This window comes from Elaeis guineensis, chromosome 11 (assembly GCF_000442705.2).
Source record: "Elaeis guineensis isolate ETL-2024a chromosome 11, EG11, whole genome shotgun sequence".
In the NCBI taxonomy this organism is placed as follows: Eukaryota; Viridiplantae; Streptophyta; class Magnoliopsida; order Arecales; family Arecaceae; genus Elaeis; species Elaeis guineensis.
In genome coordinates, this window is record NC_026003.2 from 19,967,518 (window position 1) to 19,975,921 (window position 8,404).

Sequence of the window (8,404 nt, forward strand, 5' to 3'; positions counted from 1 at the left end):
TTCGGGTTTGAATGTAACGGTGCCTGCGATATTAGGTGAGCAATGGGTGGGCTGATCAACCCATCAACTTGGTTGAGCACTGGATTATATTTTTCCCTTTAAAATTTCGGATTAGGGTTCCTAGGGTTTTGACAGACCAAGGAGTGACCCTCGTGTTGGATGAATCCTGGGAGTGGAAGATTGAGCAGCCTGTTTTGGATTTCATAGAAAATGAAGAGAAGTAAATTAGTCTCAAAAACAGAATTACAAATATTCTTGCATTTGGTTAGACTGAATAGTTGCACAGAAAGTTGCAGGGAAAATGGTTTCAAAATTGTCGTCCTTTTATCTCCTTCAGAAATCACCTCTCGTTGGAGAAAAGTTACAAGCCTCGGATTAGCCTTTTATTATCTTATTTTAATAGTTTTTAGCTTTTTATTTCATCAGCGAGAATAAAATTTTCCTTGTTTTTGTCATTTTAGTTGACAGTTTTAAATGTCTTTCTTGCCTGAGCAGCCTTTTGCATATTCTGATAGGTTGAGCATGGATGTTGCATAGTTGCTTTTGGCGAGTATTAATTGCTTGTATAATATTTTGTGTGATTACTTGTCTCAAATAGTTGTTCGTTTTTAACCAGAAACTGTTCTATGATGTTAGATGGTTTTTGAAGCATCTATATCTATATAATAATAATAAAATAATATATAGATATTAAAAATAATATTTTATATTGATACGTAAGATTATAGAATAACTTTTTCATCACACCACGCGGATTGGCCACTCTAAGCTTCCCATCTAATTGAGACTTCTGAGGATGGAAAAATAGAAAAAATCGGACATATGAGATTTTGTTTGAGTTGTGATGGTGTGAGTTGGTCCCAAGAGGTTTTAAGAGCTTAATCTTAGTAGAAGCATGTATTTTGTAGGTTTTTTGATCTTTTTATTGTCTAAGCTTCCTATTTGGCTGCTCCAAGCTTTCCATCCGATTGGGCCTCATGCGGATGGAAAAAAAAGAAAAAAAAATATAGAAAAAATCAAGAAAATAAAGAAAAGACGGTAAAATACTTAAGAGTAAGACCTTTCCCCCACATTGATAATCTTTTTTTTTTTTTTTCATTATCATTTTTAGAGATCTGTGGGAAAAGAGAGCACTTGAGAGACCTAAAGGGTTTCTTTGGTTTTTTATTTATTGTTATTATTATTATTTTTCAAAGCATATGGGATTTTATGCAGTTGTAGCGGTGTGAGTTGGTCCCAGGAGGTTTTGAATGCTAAATCTTGGTGTGTGAGTTGGTCCCAGGAGGTTTTGAGAGCTTAACCTTGGTAGAAGCATAATATAACGAAGGAAAAACGAAAAATAATTGGTGTGTTTCAAATATTTGTGTTGCTAGATATCCATGTATCAATTGTGCGGCAAATGCGTGAACTTGATTAAACAATTTGTAAGCTCCCATGGAGTCTTTAGCTCCAGTTGATTGTTATTGCAAAGTTTTTCGAGCTTGGTGCTGCCTTACTAGGAAATAAAACCTATAAGTGTCTTATATAATATTCAAGTTAGGAGTCACATGATCATGGTTTGGGTTTAGTGAAGCATTGTTCAAAATGCATCACTAATGAATGTAATAGAGAAAATCTGGCTGTAGTCAGAGAGTATGGAATTGACAAGGAACATTGGGTTGAAAAAGATTGGGCATACATAATTCTTATTGAAAAGTTTCACAAGAAGGGATGTAAATCCAGAATTATTCATGATGAATGTTACTTTGTCAGGCAGTTGAAAATGAATCAGGAACCTGGTAGCTGTTTCTTGCTAATAGAAAGCTTAAGAATAATTAGGATAATTATTTAGAACCAGACCCTTTTTGTCATGGTAAGTTTCGACTTTCATTTTGTATTTCCAATCAGAGAAAAGGGTGAAAATCCTACAGAAGTAGCTCGGAAGAAATTCTATTTTTGCATTAGATTTGTTTGTTGAGACATACAATTCTTATGTATGGGTGGTTGGATCTCTGCATGACTTTTTTTTTCCTAAGTGATAGATAACATGGAGTAAATAGGGAGAATGTTTGCAACCAAAAAAGTAAGGAGGATGTTTATTCATGGTTGCTGTCATTCTGCATGTAATTGTTATTTAGGATAATCTACATTATGGAGTCATGTGATGTTGCATCAATTTTCGCGCATGCATATATTAGTTTGATGTATTGTCAACCAATGTTCCTGTCACAATGTATTTATGCTCCTCTTTTTATTTTCCGGTTATCTTTGTTGGCATAATAAAATATGGTAATTTTTGACATGACTTAATTTCATCTTAATCTGGTCGAATTAAACCCATGCATAATTGATATGATCCATTAATGCACATGATTATACATTATTAGTTTCTAACAATTGGCTTCTATAAAACATGAAAATTTTTAAATTTTATCTTTTGGTGCACCATGAAGTTTTGTGAAAAGGATTCTTTATTGGGATTATACAGGAACTGAAGGATATTGTGGCTGTCAGAAGAGCGAAATGATCATTTTTTTTTTTTCCTTTCATTATCTTTTTCAAAGATCTATGGGAGAGGAGAGCACTTGAGAGAGATTAGAGGGGTTTCTTAGATTCCAATTGGGTTTTTTTCTCAAGCATATGGGATTTTGTTCGAGTTATGGTGGTGTGAGTTGGTCTTGTGAGGTTTTGAGAGCTTAATCTATGATAGAAGCATGATATAATGAAGGAAAGATAGAAACAAATTAAGGGTAAGACTTTTCTCCCACTTAGATAATCATTTTTTTTTCTTTTCATTTCATTAACTTTTTTAGAGATATGTGGGAATGGAGAGCACTTGAGAGAGATTAGAGAGGTTTCCTAGGTTCTGATTGCGGTTTTTCTCAAGGATATGGGATTTTGTGCGAGTTGTGGCTACGTGAGTTGGTCTCAGGAGGTTTTGAGAGCTTAATCTTGGTAGAAGTATGATATGTTGTAGGGTTTGAGAATTTTTGGTCTAAAGGATTCTTCTAAAGCTATAAAATTTTCAATTTATGGGGCACTGTTTTTATGATAATGATTACGGCTTTTACTTATTACATTCTTTTTGCTACTCTTAAAAGAGCAATATCTTTTGCATAATGCGATGGCTTATCGTGGAGAGAGGAATGTCATGTTCTACAGAAGTGGAGATAGTTAGATATTTTTTAATAATATATTAACAATATACTACACTAAAGAATTGAAAATATGTTGACGTATCAACTCTGTAATTTATTTTTCTTCGACCAAATTTTTTTTCAACCTATTGTAAATCTCATATTAAAGATCATTCCTTTTGTTTGAAATATGTAAAGTTTACTACTTCAAAAGTTATCATGGATCAAAATCTATTTCATTCTTTTCTTACTAACTTTCTTATTTTCAATTTTTTTCTCTCTTTTTTTTTTAAGAGTATCAATTTCTTTCTCTTGTTACTTCTAAGTTTTATGCTGCAAATTTATGGGTTAGAATTGTCAAGATAAAATTCAGAAAGGCAGAACTTTCCTCTTTATGTCATTTTGATGCTTATATAATGTATTCTATAAATCTATCTTATTGTATTTTTGATTTTAGATTTACTAATATTAATAGTATAAAAAAATATTATTACTATTATCGATCAAAGCCTCGCAACGTGGGGGTTGAGTGTTAGTTCATTTTTCAAGCAAATATAAGGTCACATATAATTGGATAATTTGAGGAGTTACCTGATAAATATATTCCTTCCTGGATGTTGATGTCAGTATCCCATAGCTGGCAGGGTCAAATCTTACGAGGACTCATTGGAGCTGCCTTACTTTACGGACGAGTTTGATTCTACGACGAAGGATGCTGTTTTGTATTTTATGGATTTGCCTTAAAATGAAATAGTTATTGGAAAATACAATTAGTTTTTGAAGAAATATAGGCATAATTAGTCAAACAATAATTTTAAAAAATTAAAATTTTATATGAAAAAGTTTTTGACTTCTATGTTAATTTTGTTTTTAACCATTGTACCTAAGTCTTTCCAGATTGAAAAGTTTGCTTAATCAAATTCTCGAGAAAAAAAAATATTTGCTTCAACGAGCCTATTTCAAAGCTCAAATAATAATATTTGATCCTAGTTACTTTGTGCACCACATTTTACACCTTATTATGGTGATGCCACAGGTAGAACTCAAAAAAATTCCTAATTTCAACAAGAAAGAACATTTTATTTGAATGCCATGTGAGCAAGTTAGTCTTCAAAATTTTGATATGTGATTTAGCTTTTAAATATGATAGATTTTACTTCTAGATTCTATCTAGTTCTCTCTATTGGTTTGAGTGTTCCGAACTGAGTTTAGCAACCTTTTTGGATCAATGCAGAGACGAGCAGTTATTTGGTAGTGTGGTAAAGTTTTGTTCTTCTGAGTAACAACTTCCTGGTGAATGTTAAAATGTGATGGAGTTTCCTGGTGTTCCATGTCTCTATAGCACTCCACTGGGATCAAATTAATTGGATTGTTTTCGATATAGGCTTCCCATGCATGGATAATTTCTGATCTTCTCGTCCCATCCAGTCGTTGCATATGCTCATGACCTTGCTTCATAATCTTGGTCAAAAAGTGTGGGAGACATTTTGATGATATAATTTAGTAAGATCCTCCCATTGGATCGACTAGAGTAGAAGGGTGATGGTAGATTGGCGATGGTAAGACTTGCAAAAAAAATCTTTAATCGAAATTGGCTTCGACGGAGATCCTCCGATATTCAAATCAGAATTTCGGACAACATAGGAAAGGAATGAGCATATTGGGAGAGAAAAGATTTCATACCTTGAGGGTCTCTTGTGGACATTTATTTATAGATGAGGCTGAAGAGCCTTGAGGAGGAAGGAGGATTAGACGATTAGTTTTGACTTATCAGATGAGATTTGACTGTTATCTTTTTTTATCTAAAAAGATTTGTTTATTATTTCTTCTTTATCTACTCTGCGGCTAGTTGTCATGTCATGGTCATTTGAATTTTGAAAGAGATACAAAATTTTTAGGTCAAATCCGATCTGACAAAAAGGATCTAGGATCGATCGAGGGTTGGATCGGTAGCCAAGCAGAAGTTGGAGTTGCTAAAGTAAGCAAATTAGAAGTGGCTGGCCGAGCCTGAGATACCTTTATATCCTCGTATACCTTATATCTTCGGTTAGTATGAAATCACGCCCAACATAAGCCCCCGTACTTCTGAGTCTAATTCAAAATTAGGTTGGACGAATGGAGTACTTCAGCTTTGCCGAAGACGGCCATGTCTGCAGCTCTTAATGAGATGAAGGTGTTAGATGTATGTCCTAGAAGCCAATTAGACTGACACTTATAAATATTCTTAGGATATATTTTTGTAATTATATTTTTGAAATTAATAAAATTAAATTATTTTTTCATTCATGTTTTGTGCTTCTGTATCCATGAATCATTCAAAAAATTAATAAGATGATGATACATATTCTCAAATGCCGAGAATTTTGAGGTATGTGTTATTAACGATTAATTCTTAAATACTTCCGATCAAAGGATAATCATGGGGACAGTGATTGGTCTGATCGGTGCACAAGTTGCTTTCTTTTAAGATAGATAAGTCTCGAGTCTATAGTGTGGGGACACTGAAATGAGAGTGTAGATGTTTGTTGGAGAACAAAGAAACCGAGCATGACCATTACGAGAAGTTACTTGGATGGCTATCCACTCATCAGTGACTTATTTGATGCTACAGTAGTATGACTAGTTCTTAGATCTGAGGTACCTCGGTTGTTCACAATGAGGCTGCTATAGTTTGACTGCGTATAAACTCAATCTCTATCCATATGGATCTCTACGCTGTATGTTGGTTATGGTAGGTTCAATGTAGGAATAGGTGAGCACCAAGATAGAATCTATCATCCTTGGTAGGCAAAGAATATGATCTTATGTAATTTATGAGACTGAGTTCAAAAAATCTTGATCAGGATAGAGTGAATAGTAGAAAAGAGTTTCCACATACTTCACGTCAGGGATTCAAGTCAAGTAAATTTTATATATGATAGATGTTATGGTTTGACTAGTTATCCATAACCTTCATCTAGTCGAGACCCTGATAAAATGACTGTATCATACAATAACTGTACATGAAGGTCATTCCATTCCATTCTGCTGGCCTGCCACTATATGCTACTACTAGACAGAATAAAACCTATGGGGTTACATACATAAGGGGTTTGAGACTAATTAGATGGTTGTAATCCGAATTATCAATATGATTGATGATTGGATTAATTTATAATTGTTACAAATAACAAGGACTTAATTGCTAAAGATTAGCAAAATTTGAGGATAACATGTAAATGTTGCATGTTTTAAAGTTGATTAGATCAAATTAATTGTGTCTGAATTCAAGTTGAATCAAATAGAGATTTGGGTTTAATTGAATTTGGATTAAGATCATATGTAACCAAAAGAGTTTGGGTATATCATATAACCAATTTTGACTCGATTTTGGACCATTATCAAGGCCCACGTCCTAGGATTTTTTGAATGAAACCTTAGGCACCACAACAAGAGATCAAAAGGGGTAAGTTGGGGTGCCAACACTAGTGTTTGAGAAACTGTAGTTGCCTAGCCCTGAAAAGGAATGCTTTTGGCTCATTAATAGGGGGTGGCACACTTGGGGTTCTCTCTCTAAGAATCCTAGCTATCAAGGGCTCTTGCAGGGAGATAATTTTTCTTGTTTGCTTGGAGTGCCTCTTAGGATTTTGCTCATAAAAAAATGTAGCTACAGCATCAAGGGTTAGATGAGTTCCCATGCCCAAGATTCCTGTCCTAAACCCCTAGGCTGCCGCCCTATCTATTCCTCTCCCTCTCCTCCATGCCTGAGCATCTCTCTCCTCTCTCTTGTTTGCTAAAAATCAGATTTCAATAAAGAGGTATTGAAGAAGCTCTTGTCCTGCTAATCTTCTCAAGAAGTTGAGAAGGATCTTCTATCAAGTAAATGTTCTATAATAGAGCTAGCACCCCAGGGATCCAGTTGGTTGCTGATCAGCCCTCTACTTCATGTGGATATTCGTAGAGGTTAGACACTTGTGTGGCTATAAGAAAAGGAATAAATCCATAATCATTACTTACAGAGATCATTTACCCATACAAAGGTATAATAAAAAAATTATTTTTTTTATTATGCTATTCCTTTTACATATGCAGAATAAATATTATTTAATTTTTTCATCATTTTGTGTACATCTTCTTTAGACTTCTGTGTTGTGATGAAGTCCTTAGGACTATTTGAATCATTATAGGAGGATATATCGTTTAGTCCTTAAACTTAGTTCACGACCAAATAATATACTATTATTAGAATGATAGCTATATCAAGTATAGATCGTTGTATGTTATGTATGTTGATTATTCTTTTAACCAAGGAGCATGAAAACACTGGCATGGCATGTAAGTAAGACGTGGAGTATATCTCATGGAACGTGACCAACTGTGAAGCACTCTATTGTCAGGAGTAGCTCACGAAGGATATGGGTATAAGTGTCCCTCCGACCTAAGATCACCATGATGACTTGCAAGCAACACACTGTGCTTTGGTGTCGGATTATCTAAATTTTTAATTCAGTGATAAAAAATTTCTGGACACAGTCAAGTACTTGCGAAGTCAGTGTGTGAGTCAAGATGGAATTGATCCCTCCGAATAAATAGAGTTAATGCATCAGTGTACTTTAATTCGATAAAATCTTGATCGAAATAATCTATGTGATAGATTTAAAAAGTTAAAATACAATATGGATGACTAATTCAGGGTTGACAGTTAAATCCTAAGTCATTCTGAGCAATCAGGATTAAAGTGATAAATTATATGGTAACCATATGCCAAAGGTTCTTGAATATTGCTTAGCAATCATTCGGTCTATCCGGATGTCGGATACCATTGCTAGATAGTCACTTTGATTGGTACAGAAAATTATTTCTGTGCTACCAACTTAGATTCAAACCTATGGGGTTACACTCTAAAGAAATTTTTGATTGATCAAATGGTTAATCGATGATTGAGAATCGTCCAAAGGTACAATCATCAATTCGATTGATGATTAACCATATATAAAAATTATAATAAAATTTAATTGAATATTAAGATTTAAATCAAATCTAATTGAATTGGATTCAATTAGGTTTGACTTGATTAGGTTATGAGATGACGTAATCGCTAAGGATGTTCGATTCCTGATTTGATCGAAACTTAAAATTGATTAATTTTAATTTAATTAAGATTTAATTAAAATAATTTATTATCTAATTAAATTAGGTTCAATGGTCTGATTGGGTCTAACCTAACTTGGTGTGGTTGAGAGCCTAATTAGATCAATTTCAGGTTCAAATGGATTTGAACCAAAACCCTAATGCCACCTTATCTCTAT